Genomic DNA, 22272 nt, shown 5'->3' on the forward strand with positions numbered 1-22272 from the left:
TTGACTTTCACTCTTATTCCTGATATTTCCTTTGTTGTCAACAGCATTCATTTGTGGCCTGGGTTCAGTGGTTCCTTCCCCTTGGTTGAGGGAACAAGCCTACAGTTCCTGGGCTTTGATTTCTATCCTTCTAATGCTCTCATCTTTGGTTAGCTCTTCTTTTATGTACTCCCACGTCACTTTCTCTTTATCCCTGTACCTCAAATTCTTTTCTTATCTCCCCTGCCCCATTCTCTCTCATCTTGTAATTTTCTACCCCTATCCTCAGGGCCATCTTCCCTCTTTGCCCTACTCTACTCTCCCTTCTTTAGATCTGTCCTCCTACCATTTCCTTCCTTGTCCTCTCTTCCTCTCTTGTGTTTACCCTCTTTCTTCCTCCTTCAATCCACTAGATCCTTCTTTCCCCAGCTCTTCATATTTATCTGTGCATATATATGCCATCCCCACTTGCTTTCTTTCTCTTGCTGGTTCACCCATTCCACCTTTCTCCTATTCTCACTTCTCCTCTCCAGGAGGGCCCCTTTGGCATCTCAATGCCCACTTTCCCCCAATCTTTCCGCCTCTAAAAATCATCCCTTACCTCTCCCCAGAATCCTGCCACCCCCTCCCTCTGCATCCTACCAACCCTCACCCCAGCCCTTCAGTCCCCTCCAGCAATCTTGCCTATGAAACTGTACAAGAGTCTCTTTTTTACAACACTGGTTCTAGCTCTTTGAATATTTTTTTTTATAAACAAAGTTTCCACAGGCATCCGTTGACAGATGCATGGGGGAGGTATCATAGTGTTCTTGGTGTTCTGGTGGAATAAAGCGTGCCCTGTGCATGGTCTCATCATAGAGAATCCCAGTTAATTGGCAGCTAGCAGTTTGCTTTTTTTCTGGCACAAGCTTTTCACTTTGAGATGTTCTAGAAATGGAGGCACTTGCAATAGCTTGTGCAAAATTTTCAGAAGGCCCACTGCCAGAATTCCTCTTTTTACTGCTTCCACACTTGGTTCTTTGCTGGTTACAGTCCTGCTATTTTGCTTGATCTAGTGACGCTGTAGAGCAGCCTGTTCACTAATTCTCACTACTTCACTTTGAGTGTGCCTCCCTGCTTCCACTGTAAAAAGATGCCAGGAGCCAAAAGATTCTTCTGCCAACCTTCCACTTGCTCAAAGGCAGTGAGTCAACCAGTAGTTTCAGGGGGAGTAAGAGCTGATTCTGTTTCTCCTGAATGGTACCAATAACAAATCATACTGCTCCTCCACTGCACACAGTATGCTCATTAAGGCATATTTTGATAATTTCCCTCCACCCCCAGTTTTCTTCATGGCTTGCCAACTTAATAAAGTTCCGTTTAATCTTACTATGGTTGTGTTGCTTTGGAGTCCTCTGCTCTACTCATGATGAAAACCCTACTACCCCTGGCTTGAAGAGCTATGCTGTTAAACATTAGTGAATGGGAAGAAAGTAAAATATATGGACCTGTCTCATTTTTCTGAGTGGGCTACTGGCAGAGCCACTGCTGCAGTCAGCAAAAAGAAAAAAAAAGAAAATTTGATTAATCTTCTAAGCATTTCTCTTGCTATTTTGAATACTAGCTAGAGACAAGCCCAGAGCCACATAGTGTAGTGCTGGTTTTGCAGTGTCCCAAAGCAGGGGCTGTTTGGATCTGTGGAGCACTTTGGTTTTTTTCCTACCATTGTGCTGAAGTATTTATATAGCTGTAGCACCTAGGTGCCTCAGGCATAAAGCAGGAACCTATGGTGCAAGCACTGTACAAACACAACCCAAAAAGATAGCCCTTCCCCCCCCAAAGTGTACAAGTTAAGTATTCTAGGTGAAAAATGCTGCCCTTTCCCATATGCAGAGAACTACCACAAAGTCCATGCAGCCAGCACTGTGAAGACCTTAGGTTAGCCCCCAGTATAGGGGTTGGTAAATCTCACTCTTTGTGCGGTTCTGTGAGGGATTTGATGGAGAAAAACCTAGGTTTGTCTGTGGCATGCTAGGAACCGTAGTCTTCAGGGAACAAGAACTCTAGGTTCTTCCTCTTCCTGAACTGGCTGCTTGCTGCAAAGTATTTTTAAGAGTTTGTCTGCTGTGGATTGATTTAGTGATCTTGAATCAGAAACATAGCTAGAATTATGTGTCCAGGTTTTGTAGTCTCAAAGAAATTTTAAAATTTAATTCTCAGAATCCTTTATGCAAATTTGAGGGGGAGTTTTAGTTTCATTTCTTTTTTGGGGGGCATGCGAGTCTTGAGTTTGCCTGAGTTGGATAGGGTTGCCAACTTTCTAATCACACAAAACCAAACACCCGTCCTGCCCCTCCCCACTCCATCGCCGAGGCTCTGCCCCTGCTCACTCCATCCCCCTTCCTGCCGTCTCTCACTTTCACTTACCCTCAGTCATTTTCACTGGGTTGGGGCAGAGGGTTGGGGAGTGGGAGGGGGTGAGGACTCCATCTGGGGGTGTGGGCTCTTGGGTGGGGCTGGGGATGAGGAGTTTGGGGTATGGGAGAGGGTTTGGGATGTGGGGTCCCGGCAGCCCTTACCGTGGCTCCTGGGAAGTGGCTGCCAGGTCCCTGCGGCCTCTAGGTGCATGGGTGGCCAGGGAGACTCTCGTGCGTGTAGGCACCACCCCTGCAGCTCCCACTGGTCACAGTGGGGCAGCGCGCAGACCCTCACTGGCTGCCCATGCATCTAGGGGCTGCAGGGACCTGGTAACTGCTTTTGGGAGCCGTACAGAGCTATGGCAGGCAGGGGGCCTGCCTTATCCCCGGGCCCCAATGCGCTGCCGACCAGACTTTTAACAGCCTGGTCGGCAGTGCCAACTGGAGCCGCCAAGGTCCCTTTTCAACTGGGTGTTCCTGTCAAAAACCAGATGCCTGACAGCCCTAGGGTTGGATCATTATCTGATTTTTGTGTGTTTGTGTGATTAATTTCCACAGAGAGGAAGATATGGGCTGTTCCTGACAAGCTGTTGGAATTTTAAATGTCTAGGTATGAGCATTTTACTGGTGTAGTGTGGGTTTCTTCATTTCACTAACACATTTACTTTACCAGCCCAGATGTGAAATCTACTAGCCTACCTTGTACCCTGATAGAAGCCATGCTTGAACTGCAAAAATATATGAACCACAAATATTTCATGATGTGCTATATGCAGAGCAGCCAACCGTCACTTCTCTTGAGAAAGTCCCTCTCATATTTGGATTAATTTTACATCAGTTTTGAAAGTATCTCACTTTTATGAGAAAAGCTTTTGCAATTGATTTCAATGGGAAGTGTCTCTCATGAATTTTTAAAATCTCTAGCTTTCAAGTTGAAAGGCACGTGTGTGTAAGTAAAACAGGTTTTGTGTTTGGCTGATTTTTGACAGTGATTTCACCCTCCCCTCTTTCCCTCTCATGGTGTGTAAATGTTGTCTGCTGCTAGGCTGTCATCATGCAATTGGCTGGGTGTACCCTGCCATATATCTGGAGCCCCATTAATAGCAATGCTGCCTGTGCAAGGAGTTCACCTGCACACAGCTCCCTTCAGGGGTGGATTGTCAGAAAGTATGTGACTGAGCTAGTTGGGGATTAAAACCACGGGTGGCTCTAGCTTTTTTGCTGCCCCAAGCATGGCAGGCAGGCTGCCGTCGGCAGCACGCCTGCAAGAAGTCCGCCGGTCCCATGGCTTCGGTGTACCCGTCGCCGAATTGCCGCCAAATCCGTGGGACCGGTGGACCTCCCGCAGGCACGCGCTTGGAGTGCTGGTGCCTGGAGCTGCCGCTGATTAAAACAAAGGCTTTTTGTTTTGTTTTTTTAAACCAAAAAAAAAAAAAATCTCTCTTGAAAATTCAGGGTTGGTTGGGAGGGGGAAGTGTGGACAAGTTCATTCTTGACTAAAATGTTTAGGTTTTGGTAAAATAAAAAATTAAGCCCTCCCTTCCAAACTTTAGCAACCAAAATGTATCTGTTTAAGACCTAAAATCTTCTACAGACAGCTGCTGAAATCTGAAAAAAGATTGACATGTTTTCATTTTTTGATAAATGATTTTTGTTGCCATCTTTTCTTAGGGCTGGGGGGAAGAGGAGAAATATAACTTTGTGAGCAGCTCAGTTGGAATATTATTCTCCTTGAACTGAAGTTATATTAAAAAAAAACAATATTAAAGAGATACTCAGTGTACAAATCTTTGGTGGGACCATTCATCCCGATATCAACTTACAGCCCGGAGACTCGGCCCCAGGGTAGAATAGACCAGTACCTCTATGATCCCAACCTCCGCTTCTAACCTGACAAGATAATCCACCCAAGGAGTGAGTCTAAGCCCTTGCATGTGGCAAGGTGAGGGCCATTACAATCCTTTGTGAAAGCAGACTTGGGGGAAGGGACAAGGCAGCAGCTGAAGGTGATCCAGGACGGCACTGGCAGAGGGGAACTTGAGGCAATAGCTGTAAACTGGTTGGTCGGTGAAGGAAAGAAGGGAGATGGAAGTGGCAGGTTTGAGGTAGGGTCAAAGTTTTTGAGAATGGAGCTGGATTACATTTCTGGTAGAACCACAGACTGGAAGTTCCTGAGCCAAGGCAGCCAGAAGAGTTGTGAGACTGGTGGGCATCAGTATTTCAGCTCTGGTGTGGAGGCACAGGACCTCCACATGGATAGCCCTGGCCTTCCAAGGATGCTCCAAGATCTGCAAGGATTGTTGGTAGGCCTGTTGCTTGATCTATTGATTGCTTAACAATCCCAAATTAACACTGAGGTTTGGCAGAGTCTAGTCCCAAGATCTAGGCCAGTGGTGTTAGAATTACTGTAAATTTGGAAACTTTGGTGTGCACATTTACAGAACTCAAATTTAGGAAAAAACCTTTATCTGCAATAGTTTTATTAACACAATTAGCAAAGTTACAAACACTCCAACCCAGCAAGGCAGATGGAGATAATACAGAATAAGTATCCATATATTCACACCATCCCTTGCTGAGCAACCCAAAGTATTAGTCGTCATCATCCTCACCCATAGTCCTCATCCTGGCATTTCCCAAGGAAGGCAGGCAGGCCAGGATACAGCTTTTCTAATGTTTTGTGCTCATGCCCACTGGGGTTCGTACATATTTATGAAGGTTTCAACCCTTTTTTCCCTTATTTGAATATTCACACCTTGCTAATATTGGGGTGCTCTTCTCCCATAGGCCTTTTATTGACATATATGTCGATCAGTTACCATGGCATTCTTTCAGTTGGACATCTGCTGATGGTCCTAATTTAAAAAATATCTACAGCTGATGTCAACTAGTATCTTGTGGTTACCTGTCAGCAGTTCAATGATACTTGTTTACTACCACATTCTGTCTTGTGGTATGGTTTCAGGAGTAACCTAGTATGGTTACTCCTGGTTAGCTGCTTATGTTAAGCTTTTTAGGCCTTGATTAGTTTAGCTAAGCTATTATCTTGCACAAAATCAAATCTTTCTGCAAGTTCAAACACATTTGGCTTAAAGGGAGAATGTCAAAAAAAAGTCAGAGTTCAAGAATACTTGCACCTATTTTGAGGTCTGAAGAAGTGCAGAGGCCAAATCTCCCCTTAATAATGTGAGTTTAAAGCAAGTAAGTGGAAAAGAACGTTGCCAAGCACATTTAGAAACTTTGTGTTACATTGACTATTAAAGAGCTTAGCCCAACCGAGAAGAAATTATTTCTTCTGAGTGCTTATTAAATTAGGTACTTAAGAAATGCAGAGAAAGCACCATAGCAGGAGAGACACATTGATGCCTGTGATTCCCCTATTCTTCCATTTTTATATTTCTTTATGGTTAAATTATTTAATTAACCTATATAGAGTTTTTAGCAATACAGTTGATTAACACTTGTAATTTCAGTGCCTTTTTACTATAACAAATTGAGAACTATCCCTCAGTTAACGATCCATGGTTTTGTTTTTTGTTTTTTGTTTGTAAGTTTGCCTTCTAATTTGAGTGGAAATATTAAATTCTTCATTAAACTTATTTATAAAAAGAACTGAAGTGCATCTTACATGTTATTTTACTAGAGAGACCTACAGCTTTAAAACACATTCTCTCAGACTCAGTGACTTGGTCTGTGAGAATTCAAAAGGAGGAGGCATTTTATGTCTCGCTTTGAGACCAATTCATCCTCACACCAAGGTGCCTCAGACTCTGCCTCACCCTTGGGGCTTGGACAATTCATTCAGACTCTCTACTACAGTTTCCTTTTCCATATAATGGGGAGGAACTATTTTTCATCTCATTAAGGTGTTGTAAGGATTAGTTTATCAATGTTCCTGATCATGTAGGCATGTCTGGGATTCCCACCTGTGCAGAAGGCTAGCCCAAGAACTGTGTACATCAACTCTAGTGCCAGTTCCACATTACAGTCTGGAACTACAAGTCAGTGGCTGGGTGAAGGCAGCAGCCTGCTCTCTCATCTTAAGGCCAGATCCATGCCTCAGGGAAGTCAGGTGCCTAACTGCCATTTTAGGCACTTAAGTCCAGCATTTAGGGGCCATTGGCATTCACAAAATCCTAGCTCAGCTGGTGCCTACACTCACTAAATACCTAAATTTATTTGCAGTAAGAGTTCTGTAGGCAGCGGAGGTTGTGCCTCTGGGCTTGTGCTCTGCTGCCTCACCCTAGGCACCTGTTCAGAGTTCAACCTTAGGTGCCTAGGGAGCTCTTACTGCAAAGTACATATGCAGCAGCTGGGTGTGTGTGTTTATGAATACCAGTGGTGCCTAAAAGTTGGACTTCGACTCCTGAAGTGGCAGGAAGACACCTGAGTCCTTTTGTGACCATGGCCCTTGTTGTCTGATAAGTCTAGTCAGCAGAGTCTCTTTTACATTGCTTCCTGAACATAATACATTTTCTGGCATCAAGGCTGCATGGCGATATCTTGATGTAATATGTCATCTCAAAGGGGACTGACTGTAGGTAAAATTAGACAGGAACATTGTGAAGTAAGTGGCTGAGAGAGGGAAGGGGGGTGAGTTCAAAGATAGACAGATTTAAAATAAATATTGATCAAGTTTTTCAAGTGATTAGTGGTTTTTGGGTGACCGTCATAAGATAGCTTAGAAACCTGATTTTCAGAGGATGTGTGCTCAGTACTTTGTGAAAATTAGCCCACTGGATAGAGCATCACATATGGCACCCAGAAACATTTAGAACCTACATCACTAGCAACTTTTCAAAATTTTTGCCATAGTGAGTAAAACCAAATCACTGGGGAAACTCCCAAAGAAACACAGGAGCTGACCCATCAGACCAGTGGTCTATCTTGTCTGGTATGTTGTCTGACAGTGACCAGTACCAGATGCAAGAAAACCCATTATGGAGTAACCTGTCTTGTATCATTTTTCCTTTATGCAGTAGTATACTACAAGGACACGTGTGTGTCCAAATAACTGTTTTCGCCAAACAAACATGTGAGTCCTATTTACATATATACACACAGCAACACTCTGCTAGTTTCTAAAACAGAGAGTGAACACACAACTATTTAAAGGGATATTACGAGACTCCTACAGTACACTGTCCACAGCAGAAAAGTCTTCCTATCACCAGTTAGTGTTTGGGTTATGCCTGAAGCATGAGGTTTTATTGTAATGTAATTGTATCTTGTCTTTTGTAAGTGGATGTCTTTACTTCCATATTTCACTGATTGAAATGGTGCAAGACTGAACTATAATGAATTTGATGAACATGGTTTGTTCACTATGCTAGCCAAGCTGAGATGACTCCTGTTTGCATACTTAAGCCTGCTTGCTGCCTCCTACCCATCCAAAGCAGGGACAATGGGCTTGGTTTTTCTCTCACTGGAGAGAATGGGAACTTTTCCATAGACTTCAATGGCAACAGGATCAGGCCCACTTAGATGAACTTTTCACCAATCTAACTCCATTGATTTAAGTGGAGTTACTCCCAATTTATAGCAGAGTAGGAGTGATCAGAATTAGGCTCCTGCTGTTTGGGACTGGGGAGAAGCAGGAGACTGAAATGGTAGGTTATCTATTCTATAGGCACCTTTTCCCAGTCACTGATTTTTGAAATACCAGGAACAAATGATATGGTAAAAATAAGTTAAGTTTTAGTGAAAGAATGGGATGGGAGAGAAATGGAAGACCTTTGTGCTCATTCAGAGGCTCAGCTGCTTGTCACATAGGACTATAATGGTCCATCTGTAGGACCCTACCCAAATCACAGGATGATCTTCTAACAATTGTGGCTGAGTTATGGGCAAGATGTGGAAATCACGGAAAAGTAATAATGGATCTTTATTTAGCGGTAATTTGGGAAAGCCACAGTAGACCTATTTAAGAAAAATTCACTGGAACAATATAAACACAGCTATTCTGTTATGTCTGAACTTTTTAAATAACCAGACAATTGAGTGCAACTATATTATATTCATTAAAAAAGTGCCGGTACACTATAAAATGTAAAAGACTAAAAGTCTTAACACAACTGCTGTAGAAATTGAGTCCAGTCACTTTAGCCAGTTATATTTAACAGGCATTGAATGTTAGTGCAGTACACCCCACCACAGTGCTTTCCTTCATGCCCTGTCTGTGCTTGATGAAGACTTGTCTATACCGAGATACTGCACGCTTGGCATCCACAGAATTAGGCGAGATCGAGAATGATCACTTTGCTGTCTCTGCTAACTATGCAAAATGCTGCAGAATTGCAGGTGAATCCCAAAACTCTCCAAGATAATTTATTGTACTAATGGGGAGGGAGGAGGGGGGAGTGTTGCAAACCTCAAAATATATGCAAAATTGTGGACTGTGTGAAGTAAGCTAATTTAAAAAACAAAATTTGCTCTAGAAGCCTATATTGCAGAATCGACAATTCCTGCAATATCATGAATGAAGTAGGACCGTATCTGACGCATAGCACCATCACATGAATAATTCACTGTTTTCATGTACAACACATTTGTTCCTCTTGTGTATATCATTTCCCATCCACTTTCACTGGGCATAGCATGGTTTTGGGTATAAAAAATATAAAGTTTCACCATCATTATATTAGGCTTTGATTTAAGGAATTTTTTTGTTGGATTTTTTTTAAGCTGTTACTTTTAAATCCTGAAGAAGCAACGAGTAAACAAATAAAACAAGTCATTAGAGAGGCAAATTGACATAAATGAAAGTTTTACAATATGCAGCTCTGTTTACAAAAGCAAGAAAACTCAGTCACCGGGTCATTAGCACAGCATGCAGCACCACAGAAGTGGGGAACATTAAAACTTGTAACATTTGTGAAATTTACAAATATTTCAATGTCTTAATATTTTAGTTTAAAAGCTTCCCAACAAGCATTTAAAATGCGCAGTCTGAAGGTCTATGGGGTATTTACACAATATAAATAGACTTAACTCTGTATTTGGGCTGGATTGTAGCAGTTCTGGATCTAGTCTGCGAAGGGGAAAGGAGGGCACAAGGACCTTTTGCAATCTTTCTCCCCCCTCCTTCCCCGTGAGCAAGCAGCCAGAATGTTGGAGCTCGAGCACAAGGGTGGAGTTAGTATGCGCTGGGGGTCTACACACCCCAAAAGTGGTGTGCCTGACATTCTAAAGGGATTTGAGGGGTTTGCAGCTAACATTTTAATGAATAGCTGTTGACGCCCTCAAAGAGGCTAATGCTGATCATGAGCAGAACTTTAGAGCTCTGCTCAATAAAGTACATCAAGTGAATCTCTCACCAAATAAGAAAAAATGTGTCTGTCAGTTGTGCTACAGACTTGTCACCTTCTGAGAGGCCTTACAACCAGACTCTGAGTATGCTCTTGCAATTTTGGATATGCCCTGACCATAAAATGTGCATTGCAAGTGGCTTCCCCCGTACAGCATTTTATATAATCATTTAACAGCTGGAAAGGCAAGTGGTCCTTCTAGAAGTTGGAGACTGGCACTGCTAGGGTTCACTCCTCAGTATGCTCTTCTGGCATCCTCTGAGGCACTCTCTGAAGAAAGAATGACTCTAGGTTTCATTTGAGTAGTGCTCCTCTGCAGTACTCCCTTTCCCCCACCTCCATCCCTTCCCTGCAACATGGCGGTGACTGAAGAGTTTTAACCCAAAGTGACTATTCCCCTTTCTAAGAAGGGCTATGCATGAGTCAGCAGGAATTTGTGGCACATTTTAGCCAAATACAGGTTGTTACGCTTTTATTGTCCACTCTTTTTAACCTTTTGTGCAATGCCAGGTATTGGAACGCACAAGGAGAGTCATTGACAAACAAGAAGTTATTAAAACAAACTGCCTTCACTGCCGAGGCCAGACCAAGTTTTAAAGAAAATGCTGTATTATGGAAATCTAGTGCTTCAGAGGTGACAGTGTAAATGCCACTTTAAAGAATTAGGAAAAAACAGGCATATTCATGTGAACTTAATTGCATGCTTTAGGTTTACATAATAGGCCAAAGTGTGATCGTCACACTATAGACAGTATGCTAAAAATATAGTGTCTAATTCTGGTTAAGCCCTCTGAACAACCTGTAACTCCACATGATACGAGACTAAATTATCCTAGTTTTTACAATTACATAACCATAGAGAAATCCCCTAAACCTCCATGTTGCCTTTCTCTAAGATTTTTCAGTTTCAGCTAAAACGTTTAACAGTGCTCAGTTCTGTAGAGAAGGCTCTAAGTGAGGGTATACCATTGTTCATTGTGCTGTCAGAAGATGTTCTGTATTATTTGCTCTCACTTTTTAGTGGAAGTTTCCTTTATTGGAGTAAAAGAAAGGAGAATCAGACCCTACAGGTTTCTGACTGAATGTACATTAAGAATGACTGGTGATCTGGGCATCATTCCAGTCAAACAGATGATCAATTAGAAGCGGTTGAACAGGGCAACATTTTCATTCCCTTTTCTCAAAGACCATCAGTTTGATCCTACTACGTATCAGGCTTTTCTTCACAGCATGAATAGGCTTCTCAGAGAAGTCGCTTTGCTTTTGATAATTGAGACATTAGAAAAAAATCGGAGTTTTCAAATTATCCTTAACCCAACCTAAGCACGCTGCTTATCAAACAAAATGTGCAAGATCTGCTACAGTTCTTATTCTGTACTTTGTGTATGTAGGAATGAAAAACAAGAGACTATTGAGCCAAATCTATAAATTGTCAGAGGGTTGGAAGAAAAGTCCCGTGGTACAGGAGCATTGTAGGGCTGATATAAAAAACGCTACTCTTCCCACTCCACCATCAACCTTTCCATCAGCTCCCACAAGTGCTGCTGTAGGTGTTTCACCAGCGACAGTAGGGGGAGCAGCTATAGCACTCAGCACTACAAAAATGTTAGACATTCTGGGACAGGCTGTGGTAACTGAGAGCAGCTCTGCTCTAAATTTATATTAAGAACCATTTGGACCCCTGCATCAGGCCAGAATCTGGGCAGCACAAAGCCAGGCTCACACCTTTATGCTCCCCCAGCCTATCCCTTCTGTGCTTCAGCTCTTTGGAGATGCAGCACAAACCCTGGAGTCAACATGAATAGACAAGCACCCTTTTAAATATAGTTTTCCTAACTTTCTTTCTATGCAAGAAGTGAATTTACTTTGACAACATGGATAAGTACTAATGTTATAGCAATATTCTGTGCTTCCTGTTTGCCCCATGCTTACTAACACTGCTACTAAAACAACACGTACTGTCATCTAGACACTCCCTAAATGTAATACCTTGATGCCTGTAGTACTGTATTTGATGTTTTGCGACACTACATTTCTCCTGTGGTCTCATTACTTGCTTTAATAAGTGACTTTCTCTCATTAAGAAAGAAACTATTAGCTAAGAACTTCAGCCCAGATCCCCTACTGCAGTGTTGGTTGCGGCATAGGTGGGTTTATACCCTCTTACTTTCTCTCCCCTAATCCCAGGTCCTGCCAGGAGCCATGTTAGCTCCCAGTGAAAGTTACAGCAGCCCTAAAACTACTCTAATTTGCATCAATACATAGCTCCCAGCAAGCCACACTACTGACCAGGATCACCTCATCTCATCCTTGCTACATGCCCAGCCAGAGGGGGAATGGGAAGGAGGAACAGCAGATGAGGATTCCCACTACAATAGATAAGGAATTATCAGCTGCTATCTCTTGAGGCTTCTTTAAAATCCCCTCAGAGCCACTGAAACAACCGAGTGGAGTTAGGATAAGTCTGTGCTCTGGCCCTCTAATGTAACAGATATGGCGGGGGTGGAATTGAGAACAGCTGGTTATTGGCATGAAAGATACATAAATCAACCAAATGCAGCTGTTTACTAGGCTCTATGACTGCACATTTCAAATCTTCCTAGTCAATTTGTTTTCCTTCCTAATTTTGATAAATGTATCTCTTCTTGCATTCACAGGGTCCAGATCATATTATGGGCCTCCTACGCACACATTTGGAAAAGCTGTATACATAATCCCCAAACACCTCAATTTGTACCAAAATGGGCACATTCTTATTTCTGATTAAAGCATGTTACAAATATTGTTGTGACAGGATCTCTGTTCAAGCCTGTACCTTAAACAAGAGATTTTTTTTTATGCTCTCTGTTGCTGCAGCAGAAGGGCCCAAAGCATTAGAGCACGGGCTTCCCCTGTGCCTTCTCTTCTTGGCAACCTTAAAGTGATCTCTGTAATTCTCTTAGGCTCTGCTGACTCAGAGTAAAATTCCCCAGGTTTCTCCAGAATAGCTTTCCTCGGCAGGGGACACTGGGTCATCTCTTAGAGTAAGTGTGTTTTATTCACTGTTAAATAGAATTCCAGCAATATAGGGAAGAGACGTAATGGGCTTTATATTGTAGCTTTGATGCAACTGATTCAAATTATAGGGGACCAGATAGTCTCCGATCCTGCAGCATGCAAACTTCTCTATGGGAGCACAGCTGGGACTGGCCTTCATGACTTAGGCTACTCTTCCTCCTCACCCTGTCTACCCTTAAATTTGTGCTAACAAAGCCAATTTGGCCTTCCTGGTGTCCCGTTTCTCCCACAAAATGTAAGTGTCCAAGCAGGGGAGTTTGTGCCAAGGAGCTACAGGGAACTGTGAAAGAGTTCAGATAGTGCTCTGGTATTCTCTGGAGATCAGTGGGTTCTTTGGGCTCAGATACCTTGGTTATTTTTACAGTGGGAGGGAAAAGAGTAAGATAAACCTGCTTGCTGGCAGATTGATGAAGAATTGCACTTGGGGAGATATTAGAAATCCTTTGCCAAAATTATCTGTGCAAGGTATTTTGGCCCTGCTACTTCTTCTGCAAGATAGTTGGCCAAGTATTTTTTCTACATAATGCCTTATGGTTGGATCCTGCATTAGCTCCTCTTATGGAACTCAGAGCTTGACTTGATGATGACACGATCACACCAGATAGAGCAGGGGTGGGCAAACTATGGCCCGCGGGCCAGATCCAGCCCCTCAGGGCTTTGGCTCTGGCCTGCAGGACCACTCCCTATGGTGCCGTGGGCCCTGCACCGCTTTCCAGAAGCAGCCAGCAGCACTTCCCTGCAGCCCGGGCAGGGGGCAGAGGGCTCCGTGCATTGCTCTTGCCTTCAGGCACTGCCCCCCGCAGCTCCCATTGGCTGGGAACAGGGAACTGCAGCCAATGGGAGCTTCAGGGGAGGTACCTGGAGGTGCAGCAAGGGCAGCACACATGGAACCCTCCACTCCCCCTCCCCCAGGGGCCACAGCGCTTCCTGGAGCGGTGTGGGGCCGGGGACAGGGCAGGCATGCAGGGAGCCTGCCCTGGCCCCGGTGCCCAAAGCCCTCCTGCACCCCGCCCCCCAACTCCCTGCCCATAGCCCCCTGCCTGCACTGCACACCTCTTCTGGACCCCAACTCCCTGCGAGCCCCCTCAAACACCCCGCACTCCTCCTGCCCTGAGCCCCCTGCTGCATCCTGCACCCCACCTCCGTCCCCTGAGCCCCCTCATACACTCTGCACCCCAAACCCCTTCCCGGAGCCCCTTCTTGCAGACTGCACCCCCTCCCACACCTCGCATCCCCTACCCTGGCTCTGCATACAATTTCCCCATCCAGATGTGGCCCTCGGCCCAAAAAATTTGCCCACCCCTGAGCTAGACTGTTAGGGCACTAAGAAAAGAGAGGAAGTATTAAGGGTAGTAGTAGGGATGAAAGAAAACAGGAGAAAAATCAGACTGAACTAGTTTAAAGGGAACTGTATTAGACTGGGGGATAAGACTCCCAAATGAAGAGTTGGAAGCTGCATTGTTTGGCATATAAACTAAACAGGGTAGTGCACTAAAAATACATTGAAAAGCCCAATCCTGTACTGGCAGGGGAATGGACTACCTGGTCTAAGAGAATCATAAAAATTAGAGATGGAAATGACTGATTTCCCAGTTTCTCCCTCCCCCAGAAATATAGGATGTAGTTGGGGGGAGGAGAAACTCAATCAGGACCTGGTTATAGAATTCCCTCTAAATTGTTTGCGGGTAGGGGAGGAGGCAAGGGAGGCATTCCAGCTTCTGCCTCTCCTTGCCACTGTAGAACAGGCAGCCATTTTGACCTCAAATTCTGGTGGATCCACAAGAGTCAGCTGCCCCAAAACATCTCCCTCTCCCCCTCTTCAAAGAGCTGCATTACCTTTGCGTATGGGCCCATCTGTGTTAGGAAGACATGTACATCCCCAAGCCTAGCAGATGCCCAAGGAGGCTGTTTTATGGTTTTCAAGGCAGAGAAGGTATAGCTCTATAGAGGTATGTGAGATCTACATGTGCCCTTGCATGCAAGAATGGTACCCTTGCATGCAGATACAGAGACAAGAATAACTTATAGTAGCAAATGGTTTGCCATAGTAAATATAGGGTCATTATAAATATACATTTCGTATCAGGAACAGTTAAGTTGTGTTTAATCAAAGGTGGGGGGAAGAATAACATTTACCAAAAGAGGAAGAAATCTCTGCCCTGTTGACCTTAGATTTACATACCCAAGGGATTCACCATTCCAAGTGCATCTCCTCATGGTGAGGCAGAGTGCTGCAGGCCCTTTGCCTCAGTTTCCCACCTTATCTGGGGGGTAACATGGCTCAGTCTTCCAAGCGGGTCGCTTGCTATTTCAGTCTCTTTCCAGGATAGCAGACTTTAAAGTAAGTCAAAGTTCAAACAAACACAAAATAAGAGTTTGTCCCAGCAGAGCTTAGTTGTCAGACACTTTAGAGTTGGTACCCATCCACTCTCCGAGCTCAACTCTGTCACACTCTCCTGCCTATTCAGGTGAGACATCCCATTGCTATAACCTGCCTTGAGAATCTTTAGGAGGTATCCATGTATCCCCAGATAGTTCCCTGCCAGAGCTTACCTTTTCCTCCAGGAATGCATAATCAGGCATCAAACCTAGCTCAATTCCAGGCTTCAGCTTCTCTCACTGCATGGTCTGTGCTCTTCTCCAACCAACCCCCAACCGAGCAGTATCTCCCCTTTACAGTCCCACCCTTCTGGATGGACATCAGCTACAGGTGTGCTGAGTGGTCTCACAGGAGCACATTAACCTTTTCAGGTCTGTGTGGGGCTTGTAAATCCCATCAGAGTGCCTCAAGATAGGCAAATTCCTGGGCAGCTGGCTAGGAGATGGTGTAGTAGAAGGGAGCAGGAAAAAAATCGGACAAAATCTGGACTGGGGACAGATGGAGAGATGAGAATCAATGAAGGTTATGCTGAGTGCTAAATCTAATGATTGGCTTAATATTTCAATACCACAGTGATGGACTCCTTAGCTGATTGCTAGATAGATACATCATAAAATTTTGAGATTTCTACTCATTAAGGTTAAGTATTTTATAGATGAAATGGAGATGGATGCTCAAAAATGTAGAAAAAGCTTGTGTATTGGATACATCCAACCGTCTTACCTCAGGACATTTTATTCCTTCATCATAACTTCTTTCTTCTTAATGAATGAAAACCAAGTCCATATGGTCAGTCAGAGCTTGCACAGCAGTAGGCAGGAACTACCAGGAGTAATGTTTAAAAAGCTTCTTGCAGTAAAAGAAACAGATGATTCCTAAGTAAACTTGTTACAGGATTTTTGCATTAAATTTACAGTGTCATTTATAGTAGCCCTTTCACTCTGGCAGTCCCACTTGAAGGAACAGTGTAAAATGAGTATCAAGCCCATAGAAAAGTTTTAAAAAGGGTTACTTAGAAATTTGTCCTTTTGGGTAATGCCTGTCCTCAGAGGCCTTACAGCAGGGAGTTATAGCTATGGCAAATGGCTTTTATCTGAAGGCTAGATCATGGCCCCTAGCACCATACACAGAAAGGACCCTATGTATATGGACCTCCCCCCCACCCAGTTACATTTAAAGGGGACTCGGCCATCTGCACAGCAGGATCTGCTGTGATTCTTGAACTTGAAGGCCACGCTGCACAGTCTGGGGCACGTTCTAAGGAGGCAAGTGGGGATTGGCTGGGTGAGTCAGAGGGGCTGTATATCATGCCAATCCCCATCCCCTTCGGTCTTGTGGAAATTTGTTAATAAATGTTAGGGCTACATTATCTTTTCAGTATAGTGGCCCCCCTTAAGGGAGAAGTCTTTGCTAGCATGGTTCAACTATAGCTGTTCTGCAAACTAAGTGAGCAGAGTGGCAAACACAGAACATTTGCCAGTGCAAAAGAAAATGGCATCTGTGAGGGTGGACCTGGGGAGCTGTGAGATTTTTCCCTCAAATGGGCTAATGTGGGGTAATCATTAAGGGAAGCCTCCTCCAGAATGCCTTCTCATGGGTTATTTTCTGTGGGAGGGGATGAGCTGGATTATTTACAGAAGAATAACATTAATGCAGCTTTCAACATGTTCCCCCTAATCCTTAGCCAGTCAGTTTCCCAGATTGTAGCTAATCAATTACAGATTTATAATTTCAGTTATAACTGTCTTCCACTGGCTTCAAATTGCTGTATCATAGTTCGTCTGTTTATTTAAAAATATTGATCCTAACATAATTGCAAGGAATTAAGCGATATTGTTTCCTCCCTCAGCTTCTCTGAAACATTGCTGTGAATTGCAGACGCCCTCCAAAACACACTTAAAACATTGAAGTTTCCAGATGAGCCCCAAACCCTTCCAAGAGCACACACCAAGATCAAGGGCTAAGTTTTTGTGCACTGAATAAAATTGTGGTTAGTTTTGACTATAGGCTCCTTTCCTAAATTATAGTTATGCAGCTCCATTGCTGTATTTCCAACAGGGAATCATATAGAAGACCACAATATGCAGTCTTTGGCAGCTGCTATCTTAGGCATCTTTTTTTCTATAAAGTAGCCTCCAGGGCTGCTTGCAATAACTCTTTTTAATTGATTCAGCCTGAATTTAACCTATTGGTTGAATGGGGTTTAAATTAGCATTTAACTTAGTCTAATGGCTCTACTTTAAAGAATTTGAAAATATCATTGCTTTTTTTTTCTTGGCATCTCGATGCGCTACCTGTTCAGGCCCTTAAGTCATCAACATTAGAGATGATTCAGCTCTAGACCAAGCTTTAATTGGAAAACTGTTAAGATCTTCTGCTTGGTGTAAAACTGAAGCTGTTTCTTCGACTTAACCTAACAGTTTATTTGTATAATGCAATCATGTCATATGAAGACCAGAACTTGGGCCTTAGTTATTTGTGAAGCTTTTCAATATTCTATAGCATCCAGTTGTCTTCACTACAAATGTGTGACCTAGCTTTTCATAATGTTCATCACGTGCACCCATCTATTATCATTTATCCGGTGTACTTGAAGTATCTCTTCTCTTTAAATGGAAATCCATGTGTCTTATACTTTAATGCAGTAACAGAATGCTGTTGTTGGACACCACAGGTGAAATACTGGTTTTACTTAAGTAAGTGGCAATCCTCCCATTGACTTCAGTAGGGCCAGAAGAATTTCATCCCATGTTTTTAACTTTCTGACCCCAGCCTTTTTGAATGTCATCCCTCTGACACTACACCCCCATATTCTTCATAGAGATATTATGATATGAATATGGCATAACTAAGATGTTTTATGCAAGATGGATCATGTGCAGTATCATTGGAAAGGTTATGTACTGACTGATTCTGATTTGTATGCCTGTATCAGTTCTGTATCTGACGTTGGGAATATTGACTATATAACAATTACAACTGTTACACCTGGGGAGTGCCCACCAGACAGTAGGCAATCAGCCTGGATGGACCATTAGGGAGAACAATAAGACTCTGAAGATGCTAATCTTCCACCTGACTAGGATGCTGCTTTGACACTGCAGGGTCATGGTACCCGGTACTGGACCCCATCTTGGTCTACTAGTATTTTTCCACTAATAGGGGGTGGGGATCAAACTGGGAAACAAAGAATTCCCACCATATGTAAATCCTATTTAAGGTAGGGAAGTGAGTTAATCAGGGAGCTTTCTTCACTGAATCCCCGCCCAGAATGACTGCTGAGCACATCTCAGAAACAAGGAGTGAGGGAGGGGAGAAGAGCTGAGCCCAGCCTGTCTGGCCAGGGAAAGAAATGGCTAAAACAACGTTTAGGGTGAGACACTACTACTTTTAGCCAGTTTTGTTAATGTATTCAGCTTAGTTTGCGTGTTTGTTTTGTTTGCTCAGTAATCTGCTTTGATCTGTTTGCTAACCCTTATAATCACTTAAAATCTACCCTTTGTAGTTGTTAAACTTGTGTTGTTTATTCTAAAACACAGTTTGTGGAATTCATAATTCGGGCGGGGGGACAAAAAGCTGTGCATATCTTCCTCCACATTGAGGGAGGAAGCGAATTTCATGAGCTTACACTGTACAGACCATACAATTTTGGGTGTGCACTTGAGTGCTGGACAAGCCCAAAGCTGATTCTTCCCAGTGTCTTTCTGAAGCTGGGCATGTCTCTACCTGTGTGTGCTAGAGGAGGCTTGAGGGCCTGGCAAATCAGGACAGGGTGAGGGAGCTCAGGCTGGTGAAATGGGCAGGCTCAGTGGGACTCTGGTACATCAGGTGACACCGCAGAAGTGTTTGTGGGGGGGGGGAACCCATCACACTCCCTATTTTTAAGTTTCATTATGGCTCAATTGCTTTTATATAGCTTCACGTTCTATAGCAATGTTTCGGTTCAGCCATACCCACTACTCTTGACACTACGGTGGCTATTAGGGATGGGATACTGCATGATGAAAGGTGCAGACTTTCAGAGGAGAGCTAAAACATGGTGTAGATGGCAATTAAAGATAGCATTTTATGAAAAATTGAGCTCCCATTGTTCTGAGCTACATTTTCTCCCACACCCAATCTAAGGCCTTGTCTACATGGGGATACAGACTGGCACACCTATTGTGGGGAGGTAGTGCAGAATAACTTAGAGCAGGTCTACATTACCTGAGGGGGGGGGGAGGTTCAGGTGACCTAAGTTATCCAACTCCAGCTTACGCAAATAATGTAGCTGGAGTCGATAGACCTTTTGCGGTGTCTACACCGTGCTGGGTCGATGGCAGAAACTCTCCCATCGACATAACCTTATGCTTCTCATTCTGAGTACTGGAGTCGCTGGGAGATCGCTCGGCAGTTGATTAAGCAGGTCTTCACTAGACCCACTGAAATGCCCCCCGCTGGATTGATTGACATGCGTCGATTCTCCCGGTAAGTGGAGACAAGCCTTTAGTATGCAATAACTGTGCCAGTCAATTGCCTCGTGTAGACAAGGCCTGAAAAAAGGAGTTGTAATATGCAAGTCTATGTGAGCGTTACTCTGGTATGAATCATAACTGCTCCGTTTGAGAGTCTTCATACACACTATTTAACTCATTGCTTTGTAAGGTGCTTGGAGGATAAAACAGCCATAGAATCAAGGTTTTGTTTGTTTGTTTTATTCTGTAGATACTTCACTGGAACAATGTTTTAAAGGGAGATCATCAACTTAAAACCTACACTTCTGTCTGAAAATATAAAAATAGTTTATTTAAAACAAATAGCCCCCTAAGATTATTGTAACTGAAAGAGGAAAAAATAGATATCTTTCTATTGTTAGTTTGACAATGGTGCATTTGAAAGCACTATGTATATAGTCAGTCTCACGGTTTTGCCTACATTGCCAGTCACTCAGATTCCTCTTTGGTTTGTGCAGAAAGAGGCGAGAAAAACATTTGTAAAAGTAGAAACATATGATTGTAAAACCATATAAATAGGCACAGGGAATTCAGGAGCAGCTGTTGGACCAGAAAATATTTTACCATTTTTAAAATTTATTCTATTTCAAGCTGATGATGCCCCTTTAAATATTACCCAGGATTTCTGGATATTTGGGTGGGCCAATACTGCACCCCATAGAATGTTGCAAGACAATTATTGGTATGTAAAGCACTAGATAAATGTATCCTTAGCGAGTCATAAAAGGTGCCAGGAGAAGAACTTCACTTTCAGAGAGAAAACAAATTGCTCTGCTGGTATGCAACAAAAAGTAAAGAGAGGACTCTTCACCAGTTCTGTCAAGATAAATACCAGGGATGGAGAGGAATTACTTACGCTCAGTACCAATGAGGACACAAGAACAAATGGATATAAACTGGCCATCAGGAAGTTTAGACTTGAAATTAGACAAAGGTTTCTAACCATCAGAGGAGTGAAGTTCTGGAACAGCCTTCCAAGAGGAGCAGTGGGGGCAAAAGATATATCTGGCTTCAAGACTAAGCTCAATAAGTTTATGGAGGGGATGGTATGATGGGATTGCCTAATTTTGGCAATTCATTGATCTTTGACTATTTGTGGTAAATATGCCCAATGGCCTTTGATGGGATGTTAAATGGGGTGGGATCTGAGTTACTACAGAGAATTCTTTCTTGGGTGTCTGCCTTCAAAAAATCATACCCCCCCAAAACAAGTTTCCTTTCTCACTCAAGCAAGGATACTTTTTTCCCCCCAGCAAAATGAGAACATTTTATTTTTACTCTAGGGAGGAGAACATTTGCACAGACTGTTTTTCCGACAGTAGAAGTGATATAAATGTTGCACTCCAAAACAGAATATACACACACATCCACATCCACTAGACCTTCAAACAGCACTTTGAGGGTGTGTGTGTATGGGGAGCAACACAATAGCACTTTCGACTATGGGCACAAACTTATCAGAGACAAGAGAAAATGTAAGGCTTTCTCACCAAAGAAGGGGAGTTAAATTCCAATCAAACCAGTAAACAAGCAAACACATAACTGACGTCTCTTTAGAGACTAAGAGACAGGCTGATAAATATACTGGTGCAATTATTAGGCTATCTAAAGGGATTAAATTTAAATGTTAGACTGTTGGTTTGCAACAATTAAAGTTGTATTAGGCTAAAAATAGCCTGACAGATATATGTGTTGCAATCTCAATGTCTCCTTTGGCTTTTGCTGTCTTTGCTGTTGTTCAGTTTTACTTATATTTGAATTTATTGTTCAGTAAATATATGCTTTAAAAAAATTATGTTCCAAAATGACAGAGCATGTTTGAGATGTTTTGTCCCATGCATCTCTGCCAGCTCTAACTTCACCTGTGCTCCCTTGCCCTCATTTCATTTTTCTATTTCCTACTCAGTTTTTATTCCAACTTATTGGTTTAGATTTTTCCTAAAAATCTTATTTAAATAGTAATGTAATCAGTACAATGGTTTATATTTGCATCTTACCAAATGAATGGTGGGTGGCCAAGGCAAGGGGCAGTTCATACTGGGATAAATGAGGCAGGGATACCAGGCAGGCCTCCAGTGGTGTCCAATCTTCTCTATGTTTCTGAAATTGTTGAAGCAAATGCTGTGCCGTACCAACCTGTGCACATGTGCATCCATCTCACATTCTTTCTGTCCTAATTCACGTTTCTCTTTCCCATTCTTATCCCTCCCTCGCTCCCTAACTCTGCTCATTTATTGTCCACAAAAATGACCCCTCCACTGACTCAGCTACCCCAACCAATACTCAATTTCTGTCATTTCTTCTTCCACCCAGGGGCTGGGGATTTTCTGTTTCTCCCCACAAGAGCTATGGGCAGAAGTGTGGCAGCATGAGGAAGTAGGTAACACTTCTTAAGAAGCCACTGGGTTCTATTTCTCTTCTCCTTGCTCACAAAAGACAGCTGCCTGGGGCCAGAGCCAGCTACTTAATTACTAGGCATATACTATTTAGCTTTGATCTCTCCATGCGTCACCCTCTTCCCCTGATGATAGCCTGAGAGCTGTGGTGAGGCTGGCTGAGAGAAGAGTCAGCTAACCTATGCTGGGATTCACGTGATGTGGCAAGCAGCAGCTTAAACTGCTCAGGTGCATTAGGAGTCCTGTACCTCTTGCTAAACCCAG

This window comes from Trachemys scripta, chromosome 10, assembly GCF_013100865.1.
Source record: "Trachemys scripta elegans isolate TJP31775 chromosome 10, CAS_Tse_1.0, whole genome shotgun sequence".
In the NCBI taxonomy this organism is placed as follows: Eukaryota; Metazoa; Chordata; order Testudines; family Emydidae; genus Trachemys; species Trachemys scripta.